Here is a 14,662-nt window from a genome sequence, read left to right on the forward strand (position 1 = left end):
ACTCTCTTCAAGAGGAATCTTGATGAGTGGATGGGAGATCGTAGGTTTACCCCAGGTATCACTTCTGTGTCACTGTTAGACAGAGGCACAGTATATTAACCTTGAAAAAGGGCATAGCAAAATTAATTTAATATGGGTGGCGAAAGCCATACACACTCTGGCTAGGCTTATAAATGCCCTAGGGCAGATAGCCTAGTATGAACCTATGAACCTATGAACCTATATGTAAAACTCTATCCAAATAAATAATAAACTGGTGATACTTTGTGTTTTCTAAATGTAGGATATGCAGATGTTCCATGCTTTACTTAAAGTCAGCTGATGTTAGTATATTTTAGTCAGTGTAATTAACGTATGGTATCCGATTACTTTACACAATACATTTATACAAATAACAGGCCCACTTCAGCACTTGTAGTCAAATTTATGAAAATCTGTTTGGATAGACAATTTCAAATCAGCATTTGGATTCATTCTTTATGGATAATTCTACCAATTACTACTTCTGCTTCTGTGTACTAAACCTTTTTTCCTTATGCTGCTACCAAGTCAGTATGAAATAAATGCAGCATTTAAAAACTGTTTGTTACCCTTTAAGAAGCAATTCAGACATCATTGTTGGTAATCTGGGTTCTAGATTGATCTACTGTACAACTGAGGGAAGGCCGTCCACCAGCAGTGCCTGGTAGCTGGTAAGAGATAGAACTGTTTCCTTTGACTTTGCATTAATAAGTTAAATTAAATTAGATTACATGGATCTTTTTTTCAGGGATGATTTTGATCCTGTGGGCAAAAAGATTATCTATGTTTGCAGAAAAAAATGTCACAGTATAAGGATTTGAATCACTGAAAGATATATAATCATGGCATGTATTTGAGTTCAGTTGGTATAAGAAATTACAAATCCACCTCTTATGCTGTGGGCATCAGTGTCTCAAGATAAATGGGTAGTTATATTCATAATTATAGTCAAGTAACCAATGAGAACTGAGGCCACAATGGAGTGTTAGGAACTTTGATAATGTAGTCACATTTCCAGATTACGGACATACAGCAATTTATATTCAATTTCATAATTCCCTATAACAACATACTATGTAAAACACACCATACTACATTAACAGCTACACTGTAAACCCACTCTTCTTGTACAGACACGTGATCATCCATCTGAAGTGGTACAAGCCTCATGGTGGCTACAAAATTATTCAGATAATGCAGCTGGGCATATTAAAGACTCAGATTCAAATTCATTCAACAGACCATATTAGGGCATATCAGCCACCCAATCTCAAGTCCCTATAGGATTTGGAAAAAAATTTGCAATGCTTGTTCTTGAGATCATAGGTAATACCACAGTTTTAATTAGACTGGGATAGGCCTAGGCCTTGAGATAGAGTATGAGGTCAGAAAGACATCTCCCACACTGCATCTTAATAACTGTCCATATCATTTGTCCCAGGGCCATCACTCTGATAAGACAAATATAGATATAAAATGCTAGTCTAACAGAATAGTCTGTCTAATTAGTAATGAATTTTCCATTTATACTTTGGGTACCTGTGTCTTCAAGAGAGGTGGTTAGGTGTATCCCAAATTCTGTTTCTGTGTAGCACTGTAATTCATGGTTACAATCAGCAGTTGTGTATTTCCAGTTTTACCTGTGATTGAGGTTAGTGACATCTGCCACACTTAATATACAGTTACCATAGATTCCCTGGTGTGAGTGATACTACTAATAGTTCTACCATAGATTCCCTGGTGTGAGTGATACTACTAATAGTTCTACCATAGATTCCCTGGTGTGAGTGATACTACTAATAGTTCTACCATAGATTCCTGTGTGAGTGATACTACTAATAGTTCTACCACAGATTCCCTGGTGTGAGTGATACTACTAATAGTTCTACCACAGATTCCCTGGTGTGAGTGATACTACTAATAGTTCTACCACAGATTCCCTGGTGTGAGTGATACTACTAATAGTTCTACCATAGATTCCCTGGTGTGAGTGATACTACTAATAGTTCTACCACAGATTCCCTGGTGTGAGTGATACTACTAATAGTTCTACCATAGATTCCCTGGTGTGAGTGATACTACTAATAGTTCTACCATAGATTCCCTGGTGTGAGTGATACTACTAATAGTTCTACCATAGATTCCCTGGTGTGAGTGATACTACTAATAGTTCTACCATAGAGTCCCTGGTGTGAGTGATACTACTAATAGTTCTACCACAGATTCCACAGATTATACCACAGAAACGGATAACTGGTGCCAGAGCCATGGCCTGAAGTTAAACGCCAAAAAATGCATAGTCATACCCTTGGGGAAAAACAAGGTTACCCCTAGCTACCATATAGGTGGCAATCCACTGAGCACAGAAAAAGTCATCAGGGATCTGGGGACCCAAGTTGACAGTAGCCTTTCGTTTGACACTCATGTTGCTAAAGTAGCTAGGAAAACCTTCTATATCGCCCACCTGATCATGAAGGGATTCACATCTAGATCAAGGGAGGTCATCGTCCCCCTGTACTCATCACTCATTAGACCTATGATTGAGTACAATGCCCGTTCGAATGTATCTGACCAGACACCTGTTGCAGCTTGAAAGGCCCCAACGTTCCTCACCAAAAGGATAAAGGGTCTCAAAAATATGTCTTATGCTGCCCGACTGAAAGAACTCCAGCTCTATTCAGTCTCATATCGCTTGCTCAGAGGTGACCTGTGCCTGACATATAAGGCCATGTCAAACCCAGATTTGATGAATATGCTTCACCTCAAAAAATCTAGATCCCTCAGAACCACAAGGCGGAGACTTAAACCTTGACACGGTTATAAATAGAACGTGCTGGAGGGACAGATTCATCACCCAGAGACTCCCTATGCTGTGGAACAAAATCCCGGTACATGTGAGGCAGAGCACCTCGCTGGCCTTGTTCAAGAGGAATCTTGACCAATGGATGGGAGATCACAGATATACCCCAGGGATTACTTCAGTGTCACTGCTTGACAGAGGCACAGAAAAATGATAGGCATAGTTTTTATTCAAACTAAAGGGGTGGCGAAAGCCACATAACTATGGGCTAGGCTTATAAATGCCCTTGGGCAGATGGCCTAGTATGAACCTATGAACCTATGAATCTATTCCCTGGTGTGAGTGATACTACTAATAGTTCTACCATAGATTCCCTGGTGTGAGTGATACTACTAATAGTTCTACCATAGATTCCCTGGTGTGAGTGATACTACTAATAGTTCTACCATAGATTCCCTGGTGTGAGTGATACTACTAATAGTTCTACCATAGATTCCCTGGTGTGAGTGATACTACTAATAGTTCTAGCTACAGCAACAGACGTACGGAGTATTTTAAGGTATTATTATAAGAGAAAGCAATGCACATAACACATAGAAAAGTATGCATGATAAGAAACTGAATAACTAATGAAGAATTGATTTAATTGTCAGGAATCGTACCATCATAATGTTGCATGATTCTACAAAGCCACAGGATACATTTCAGCAAACTGTTTGCATTGCCGTTGTGGTTGTTAAATACTCTGGACTAAATTATTAACTACAAATAAAACAGTTGTCCTGAAATCAGATTCAGTTGGGAGTGTGATTTGAGATGACCCCAACTCTAATGTTCTTATAACACAAATCTTCAAATCATCCTACAGCACAGCTGACTCGCTTTATACATCTACTTCTGTCTTAACAGCTCACTTCTCTCTTAACTATAGCTCACTTTAGAATTCTTCCTCCCTTCCTTAATATGCTATTTAGTTTTAGAATAGTTTATTATTTATTTGTTATTGTATCTGTTTTGAAATATTGCTCATGCGATTATCTTATTATATGCACTATTTGCTGTTACTTGATTTTATTCCAAAAATGGGCTGTGCCTGAAATTGTTCATGTTTGATCTACTCCAGAAAACAAACATAAAACAAAATGAAAGAAATAAGAAAACCAACACAAATAAACAAATAAAAATATTATTCTTTTAGACTATACTAGATTTCTCTTATAATCAGTAAGAAGGAATAATTACGTTTTGGTGTGGGTAATGGTAGGTTTCCCCTTTTGCTATGGTTTGATCAGGAAGACAAAACATCAAGTTATATCTTACCTCCTTTTTTGGAATATACAAAACTGGGTTGTTTGTACAATACACAAATGTAAATACAAAACATTACTTGTAACAGTTTTAAACCTCATTTATAGCTGAAAACTGATACATCAATTGACCTTGAAGAAGAATGTAATATAAGAGAATTGCAGCAGAAGGAATATATCAATGTCTGGAAGTTAATCCATCAATCAACCTTGAAGAAGAATATAATATAAGAGAATTGAATCAGAAGGGATATATCAATGTCTAGAAGTTGATCCACCAATCAACCTTGAAGAAGAATATAATATAAGAGAATTGCAGAAGAAGGGTTATATCAATGTCTGGAAGTAGATCCAACAATCGACCTTGAAAAGAATGTAATATAAGAAAATTGCAGCAGAAGGTTTATATCAGTGTCTGGAAGTAGATCCATCAATTGACCTTGAAAAGAATGTAATATAAGAGAATTGCAGCAGAACGGATATATCAATGTTTGGAAGCAGATCCATCAATCGACCATGAAGAAGAAAGTAATATAAGAGAATTGCGGTAGAATGGATATATCAATGTCTGGAAATAGAAGAAGGATCTGCAAGGCAGCATGAACAATAGAGAACAAGGCATGTTTTGGAAGACTACAAAAAATGCCTCCTGCAACTAAGAACAGAGACTGAACTGCAATTCAGCTTGCCCTTATGTTTTTATATAGTTTTGGAATGATTTATTTGCCCCCAGAATTTTCTGAATCAGGTGAAAATCAGGAAAACTGCTTTATACCGATCAGCTTATCCCAAAAGCTATACCCTGAGGTATGATGGACTGAAAACTGATTTTATGGCTAGGTCTTGTATCACATGACTGGATACATGTCTGCTGATATGTTCAGAGCTGAACTTAATGAAGGATCTAAATGGCAGACAAAAACACATTGAATATGACGTGTTCTGAGACCAGCAGAAGCATTTCATAAGACAGCAGATGCAGGAATTAAGTCAGAAGTGGACAAGAAACCAGCAACAACAAAAAATACAGAAAATCAAAAGATAAGTGTAATAACTAAGATCAGAAGAAACTAAAAAAAAAAGTAAATTAAAAAAACTGGAACATTTAAGTGTTATCAAGATATAATATTTAAGGAAAAGAAAAGATGAAAGGCTAATAGTAGTAGCTTTCAACAGTGGATTTCATGCAAAATGCTTTGCATGCAAAAATGGAAAATGCAAACAAATTTAGGTTCCGCAAAGCAGAACTAGAAATACATACACACCTTATGGCTAGTTGTATTACAGCTGTTGCTGATGCTCTCTCTCTCTCTCTCTCTCTCTCTCTCTATATATATATATATATATATATATATATATCTGAGGCAATAGTGACAACATTCATACTTTCAAAACTGAGCAATGATATCACTATACAAGTAGATGAGAAGCACTGAAAAAGTGAGCCACAAATCATTGCTGAAAAGGAAGAAGTAATTATCATGTGTATTAATCTGACCCCAGATGCTAACAAAGCAGTAGTCAAAAAATGCAAATATTACAATCACAAAGATAGCCTTGCTCACTGAACTAGCCATGCATAGTGATTGCAGTACACTGCATACTGAGAAACATAAAGCTATGAAATATCAAGGCATGCAAGAAGAAGCTACAACATTGTGGAACACGGGCATGCATATAGTTTGAGTAGTCCGGAGACCAAATGGGCTAATAAAGAATATTCATGCATATTTAAATATGCCACCTATGCAAATAATTCCATACAGTCTACAAAAGAAGGCTATAGAGACTGTGTTGCAGTTGGACAGAAGAGCATTAACGGCAAACCTGAAAGACTGAAGCAATTCTGATTTCACAAGCTTTAAATATAGTCTGACTATTCTTATAATTTATTAAATATCTTAAACTAGTGTTGCCACTTTTTCATATGCCCAAAGTAGAGCTTTTTTTGTAGAAATTGAAATTTTGCAGGACAAAACATACCCATGGCCAGTGCAAAGGACAGGACTTCACTTTTTTGCTAAAATAAAATGTTATTTGTGTTATGTTTATGTGTTCTAGATGCAAAGTAACTGTTTTATGCACCTATTAAAGAAAACTTAAAAAATACATTTTGTCTTAAAATTTCAGGGCATTTGCTATTGCTTTGAAAAAAATTAAACTGAAGTACAGCAAAGAAAGTGTTCCATAATTCTCATTTGACTCCAGACAGTATCGTCAAGGCATGTGTTGGGTCATCTGCTGGTGCTGGAGGTGTATAGTACCATTGAAAGGTACCTGGGAATGTATTGTAAATGACTTTATACAAAAAACTTAACCGCAACTAATAGAATGTTAGGGATGCAGAGTTTTCAATGAACTATTTGGCCTGATTATGTGATCGTTACGACATCTTGTTTTATTTAATAACTTCTCTGATCCAGGATGTTTACATCAGTATCAGCTGCTTTGGAAAATACCAGTAGTGGCTGAGAAATGCAAACAAAAAGATACTGGAAGGGCTTTCATGAAAATAGGTTTGAGAAGCTAAACTGCTGTTATAAATTTTTTTCATGATGGAAATTTCTGGAAGATAGACGGGAAACATGAAAGCTGTTTTACCTGTGGGGAGTTGCCATAACCTAGATCTATACTTCAATCAAGTGAATAATGGTCATTTGTATACACTTTACTAGATTGATTAGATGCCATTATGATGTTATGTTCTGCACAATGCATTTCAATTTTAATTTCGCAAAATGAATATGTTGAAAGAAACCAGGTGTCACTCAATTCTATATAGTTTCTTTGAAGTATATTCCAGAATTCCAAGTTTACCTTAGTTGTGTTTGAGCAAGATATTTGGTGATTTATACATTCATGCAAAACTAAATAAGACTTTTGATGCACAAATGATGACTCAAATCATTTTTTGAGAGGTTACTAGTTGTGCACTGACTGTCAGTGCGAAAATGCACTTAATCAGTGAAGAAGCCTGATTGTCGAAATCTCCATTAAATCTGAAAATTAGTAGTCTTGGAGCTGATTGTACTACATAGTAGGAAAGGTACTCCAGGCAAAAGGTTTAGCAATTTTGCATCTGATTATGCTAAAAGTAGGGAAAGTACTGTAGCACAGACTGTACTATGGACAGTGTGGTAGGATTTACACCCCTTAAAAAAATCAAAGAATGTTTTGTGCTGCTGGTGAAATCCCATTTTAATCACCCTGTTTTATTCAATACAGGATTCAACCATTCAATCATCAGGTCTGCCATGCAGTGTCCTAGACTTATATTACACTATATATAAACATATTCCACACATTCACACCCCACCCTCTCAATCTGCACCTATCACCAATGAAGTAACAAAACCTGGCACCTCCAATTATTGAAGCAGGGTCACTTGTCACCTTCTTAAAGATACTATCAGCCTTTTCAGTTTCTTGAGTACACACACAGGGATCTCTCAATAAACTCACTTTGCCATGGGTCACACAGAGGCTAAATCCATTCCTGTCATATCTCAAATGAAACATCCAAGTGGTACCTGTACTTGGGCCATTCCATGAGACCACACCAATTGGAATGTCTAACGATGTCTTCAATCCAGTCCACTAGCCACTTCTTACTCAACTTTATCCAAACATTTCTAATTTTTCCACAAACTTCATGTGATTTTCATAACTTACTAAATATCAATTTATGTGCACTCACTTGATGGAGCATTTGCCGTCCCATCATGACATAGTCACAACAATGGACCAATCTGGACTGGAAGGAATTTCCTCCAGTAAAATCACTTGCCCAATGCTTTCTGGAATTCATTAATTTTAATGCTCTGGACCAGCTCATTCTTACCCCCACTAGAGGTAGCAACATCCTTGACATGGTCATTACTAACATGGGTGACGATTGCTCTACACCAATAGCCAACTCCTCCCTGGCTAGATCCGACCACAAACTTAATCACCTTGGGAATCCACATCCCTCCCATGCCCCCAAAGGTAACCACCATGAAAAACTTCTGCAAAGCTAACTTTGGGCTCCTAAAAACAGAGGTGGCTAATTTCATGGCACCCATGGAAATGGAGAATAGTTGCATGACCACCGAATCATACACCAATGCACTCTACGAGCAAGTACACAAATGCATGGATTTCACCATACCCAATAGGACCAAGATGCTCAACTCAAAAAAAAGGAAGCCAATCTAGTGGTCTCCTGCCATAAACAAACTCTACAACAGAAGGAGGAAACTGATGCGGAATAAGGCAAAGTCCCAAGACTGGAAAAACTCCCTCATCAGCCTCAACAAAAGGTTGAGATTCCTCATCAAATCCTCTAAAGCTAGCTATGAAAACAGAATTTCAGCAGATAGTAAAGATAACCACAAGGCCGTATTTATTTATTTATTTATTTATTATTTATTTACATTTGTTGACCGGGAGAGTCCGACTGGATACAGGTCCATTTTCAGCAGAAACCCGGGGAGAAAAGCTTCACATTAAGCATTACTTGCATTATACAGTTAAAAAACATAGCATTTAAATATAGACATTAGTCCAGCTGAGGAAGTAAGACAAGAATAAAACAGATGTAAAACAGCTGTAGAACATAGTACAATTTTAAAATATGGTGACATATACTAAACATGGTTACAAATGTAGTTGAAATTCATCAGTGAACAATTGATACAATCTGTTTTTGAGGTACATAATAGTCACTAGCAGTTGTTGCTACAAGAAGTTAGTATTATGTGGTAGGTAGCTGGGAACATGAGTAGCCAAGCTTGCTAAGAGTAGGTTGTTATTAGTTTGTGGGGGAGTGTGAGTTGGTACCATTGAAGGAGGTGGGGGAGCTCTAGCCAGCCCAGTTCTGCTAGTGAAAGACAGTGGTGAGTACGGTAGGAAGGCCCCTGTGGCAAAATTTGGCGATTTTGTTCTAGCAGGTTTCGAGCTTATTTAGGTCGCATTGTCTAAGGTCAGTAAATATTGGAGAGGCGTAGAGTAGGGTAGAGATAAGATGAGAATTTGCTACCGAAATTTTAGCTGCTTTGGTAAGTAGTTGTTGATTTCTATATAATGCTCCTAGTTTTTGTGCACTTTTTTAATGGTCATGGAAATGTGAATGTCAAAGTTCAGTTTATTGTCTATTTCTACTCCTAGTAATTTGGTGTGTTCATTAGGATGGATGGTGGTGTTGTCTTTTGCTGTGATGTTAAAGTGAGAGCTGTCTAGGGTAAGTATGGTGGGTTGAAAGATTAGTAATTTTGTTTTGTTTGAGTAGAGTATTAGTTGGGCATCGGATAACCAAGTTTCAATAGAAGAAAATGCTTCCTGTGTAACTTTTTGCAGTTTGGTAGGGAGTGGGCTGTGCAGATGATGGTTGAGTCATCTGCGTATTGTATGAGTGTGCTATGTGTTGTGGCTGAGGCTAGATTATTGGTGAAAATAGAGAAGAGTAGGGGTCCCAGGATGGACCCTTGTGGAACCCCTATGGAGACTGGTAGTTGGGGGATAGGTTGTCCTGCCAAACAACTGCTTGTTGGCGGTCAGATAGGTAACTCTGAAACCAGTTGATGACTAGTTGAGAGAAGGATATGTTATTGAGAAGAGAGATGAGTTGTTTGTGTGGGACCATGTTGAAAGCTTTAGAGAGGTCTAGGAGGTAGCTGAGGAGAGATAACCTGCATTTTTATTTTGTAGGATAGTGTTAGAGAAAGAGAGTAAGGCGGTGGTGGTGCTATGGTTAGGTCGGAAACCATATTGTGTTGGAGATGAGGTTGTTAGCAAGGAGGTGATCTGAGACTTGAGAATGAATGCATCTCTCTAGGATTTTGGAGAGTGGCGAGAGAATAGCTATGGGGCGGTAATTGTTTAGATCTGTGGAGGGGCCTCCTTTGTGTAGGGGAATTATGTGTGAGACTTTCCATAGTGTGGGAACATAACTTTCTGACAGAGATCTGTTAATCAAGAGTGATACGGAGTAGGCTAGAGCGTCAGCTGCAAGTTGAAGGTATTCACTTGGAAGGGTGTCTGCTGCTAATCTGGTGGTTTTAAGTTTAGTTAGTAGTTGTTTTATTTTGGAGGTAGGAACAGGAGAGAAAGAGAAGCTAGTGGGGAGATTGTTAGTTGTAGTTGATGGTGTAGGTTTATGGGGGGCTTGTGTTGTCTAGCTAGTGATAGTATGGTTTTTGTGAAGTGATTGTTGAAAGAGATAGCAATATTTTTGGAGGAGTGAGTTAAGTTAGGAGTGGGTGTACTTACTTTACCTGGGTGGAGGATGGAGTTTATTGAGGACCATAATTGTTTGAGGTTATGATGGGAGGAGGTAAGGGCAGACTGGTAGTATTGGATTTTGTCCTGTTTTATAAGCTTTTTGGTTCTATTGCATAGTTCTAGGAAGTTTTGCCTAGTAGAGGGGGTTTTGGTTTTGCACTAGTTGTCCCAGGCTTTATCCCTGTTTTTCATTTCAGACTTGGTGTTTTTATGTAGCCATGGGGGTGGTTGGGCTCTAGTTCAGGAACGTCTGATGGGGGCGTGGTAATTAAGGATGCATATGAGTGTTTTATTAAAGTAGTCAACTGCGTCATCTAGCTTGAGGTTACAGTCTTTTAGGGATGAGCTGAATGAGAGAGGACTGAAGTTAGTTTTTTTGCATATTTGACGGTAGATGATGGTTTTCGCTTTATAAAGGTGTTTTCTTAGTAGGAAGGTTTGGGAGTGATCACTGAGGCTGTCAGATAAGCAGCCTGCTGTATATGACTGGGGGTTCTTATTGACTAGTATCCAATCAAGGGTAGTGTGTTTGTTGGAGTTATTTATCCTAGTAGGTGACTGGACTAGTTGGGTGAAGCCATGAAGGTTTACATGATGGGTTGGGTGGTTGCTAGAGTAGGATTGCCAGTCAGTGTTGAAGTCTCCTGGAATTAAAGTTTCTTGGGGTAGGTGGTGGGTAGTCCAGCTTTCTATAGTTATGTAAAGAATCTCCACAGCTATACCCATATTTGCTCTGAGCTACTGCACAATGGTACCTCCTCTACCGAGCCAGCAGATATTGCCAATATACTGGCTGACAGATTCAGTGATAACTTTACCCTCCCCAAAGGACCAATCACAATACCAGTAGATTGCCAGGCACCAAGTATTACTGCTGCACAGGTTAAAATAGCACTGTCCAAGGCCAAGAATACAGCTTCTATGGGACCTGACAATATCCCTGGCTGCATTCTACATGAACTACAGAGTGAACTGGTACCTCACCTGTGTGCCCTGTTCAATCACAGCCTTCCATCAGGCTTTGTCCCTTCTGAATGGCGCACTGCTGCAGTCATCCCTCTCCACAAAGGAGGAGTGACTACAGACCCCAGGAATTATCGGCCAATTAGCCTGATGAGTCTGATATGCAAAGCTATGGAACGCATCATCAAGGACCTAATAAACAAGGATATAGGGAATCTCCAAACTCTGGATCCCACACTGTTTGGTTTTGTGAAGGGTAGATAATGCTGCTCAACTTGGTCAACTTCTTTGAGTCAGGCACCAGAGCTCTGGATGAAGGCAAGGTGGTTCATACAGCCTTCCTTGATCTGGCCAAGTCCTTTGATACCATTCCCCACTCAGTAATCATAGAAAAACTCAATAAGCTGGGCATCAACCCCTATATCACTAGGTGTGTTGCAAACTGGCTCAAAGATAGAACCCACAGTGTGAAAGTAGCTGACTCCAAGTCAGACTGCTGACCAGTCACGAGTGGAATCCCACAGTGTTTAGTCCTGGGTCCTCTCATGTTTGGTATCTACCTCTCTGAAGTCCAGGCCAACACGAAGGGACTCTGGTTGACAAAGTTCACAGATGATTGCAAGTTGGGAGCTATTATTAACTCCCCAAGTGATATTGACATCCTACAGAATGGCCTCAATGACGCCAATGACTGGTGTCAGAACCATGGCCTTAAGTTCAATGCCAAAAAATGTGTCATCATCCCCTTTGGTAAAAACCCGGTTCCCTTGAATTGCCACATTGATGGTTGTCCACTGAACACAGAAGGTGTTATAAGAGATCTGGGAACACAGGTTGACAGCAACCTCTCTTTTGTCCACCACATTGCCACTGTGGTCAGAAAGTCCTTCTATGTGGCACATCTCATTATTAAGGGTTTTGCATCCAGGAAGAAAGAGGTCATTGTCTCCCTCTACTCTTCCCTCATTAGGCCAATCATCGAGTACAATGCTCCATTTGGCATGTACCTCAGTAGACACCTGCAACAACTGGAGAGGCCGTAAAAGTACCTCACAACGAGGATCCTAGGGCTTAAACACTTGTCCTATATGGACAGACTAAAAAAACTCCAAATATTCTCTGTCTCATATCGCCTACTTAGAGGCGATCTCTACTTGACTTACAAAGCCATGTCTGACCCAGTTCTGTTAGAAATACTACATCTAAAGAAATCTCAATCCCTCAGCACCACACGCTCCAGAGACTTCAACAACCAACAGAACATGGTGGAGGGACAGGTTCATAGCCCAGAGACCACCCATGCTATGGAATAGACTTCCCATACATGTCAAGCAGAGCACCTCACTGGCCCTCTTCAAGAGAAATCTTGATGAGTGGATGGGAAACAGAAAATTCACCCCGGGGCTTACTCCAGTGGTTCTACTTGACAGAGGACTAGGAACTAAGGTCGGGTGGCACAATGCCATGGTAATCTTATGGGCTAGGCTTGTGAAGGCTCCAGGGCCATTAGCCCACCTATGAACCTATGAACTAATCTAGGATTAAAGTTTAACTTGTCTTGCATTCTGACATTAAGTAATCTACTGATTTTGCATTTTGATGCCCTGCAACATAAATACTCATACACATACCACTGCAACACAAGTATGCATACATATACACATGTACATATGTGTAGATACATGCTATTTATGTGGATTATGTTACTGATACAATATAATGTACACTGATAGTGTCTAAAGTCAGCATATATTTAATAGTTTTACAGTTGCTAGCAATTTCTTCTAAAGATGGGAGCTTATATTTCAAAATTTGGAACTAACATGCTGAAGCAACTTCTTTCTAGCCATTCCTAAAATATTATAGCTTATACATCTGAACACTTAATGTATAATCACATTTATAAATGTGGTAAGGTAAAACCATTTCGTCTTCACAACAAGAATTGTCATATGTACTGCAAATACTCTTGATGCAGTTGGCAGATGTTATGTATGCCTCTCTTGATGAAGGTTTACTTACTGTAACACAATCTGTGATCTCACTAAGGCTGCTGACTTTGTTAGTAGTGAAAGCATATTACATTTCATGCCTGAGTCTTCATCAGTTGGGTAAGAGATTACTAGACAGAACTGCAATGACGTCTCCTATGAAATTTTAGAACTTCAAGCAATAACACTGAGTACTTCAGTGTTCATATAGATGGTACATGCTATTTACACTGATTATGCAGATCTTATTTTGGGGTTTCTTCTTATTTGCACTGACTTATAAAAGTGCTATTTTGGTCTGAATAAACAGCTATCCAGATAACGCAATTATAGTCATCACCATTCCTACTGATTTCTCTAACTAGATTGTGGTACACTAACTCTGCCTGATTTCAGACTAAGAAAGTTTAGTGGTTTAAAGAGAAAATAAATGTTTTCAATGCTTGACATTCTGTCGTAGCTTTTCATTTGGATTATGCCATTATTAATTTTGCTGCTGTCAATTAGTATTCTCTGAACAAACTGCAAGATGCTTATTGTCTCATTTTGCATTTTATCACTTGCTTAATATTTGTATTGAGTATTGCATTTCAGTTTGAGAACTTCAAAGTCAAAATAATGAATGACTAGTTGATTCTAGCTGTATTAGTTGGTTCTACTATGAAATGTTGACTTCCTGAAAGTCAGTGTCCCAAAAGAACCAAAAAAAAAGCCAAAATGCCTGAAATCCTAAAGGCAAAAGCATCCTTTTATTCTTGTTTTTTTTTTTTCAAGGAGAGTAAGCCCTCCTCAAACCTGAATTTATATATACCAATCCTACAGCTGCACCAACTCAAATAAGGAAGGAATCTCCCTAAAGAACTTAACCATTGTAGTCGCACAATTAGAAGTCTCACCGGTAATCATTTCCTATGGGGAACAGTATTCTTTGTTATGCTGTTTGTCTCTTATTTTCTGCATGTTACTGACAGAAGCAATTTCACCTTGAGTATGTGTAGTGTGGGTGTATTAGTCACTTGCATCTAGTACTATTTCCTAATGCTACAGGTTTTGAGATGGCAAGTGATGCTAAAAGCCACGATAACTATTCATTTTTATCTAAAATCAGTGAAGTCAAGGATAGTCGTGTCCAATAAGTCACACAAACACCAAGACAAGGCCCATCCTCTGCTATGTTGGGATGCAAGTCATCAGTTACATAAACCTATCCCTTCTGCTCATGGATTGCAGTAAAACAGATGTACCAAAGCATTTTGGATTGCCATATGACATTCAGAATCATATCACCACCCTTTCAGATAGCACAAGGCATCTGAGAC

Source organism: Protopterus annectens, chromosome 1.part1, assembly GCF_019279795.1.
Source record: "Protopterus annectens isolate FY-2018-M chromosome 1.part1, PAN1.0, whole genome shotgun sequence".
Classification (NCBI taxonomy): domain Eukaryota; kingdom Metazoa; phylum Chordata; order Ceratodontiformes; family Protopteridae; genus Protopterus; species Protopterus annectens.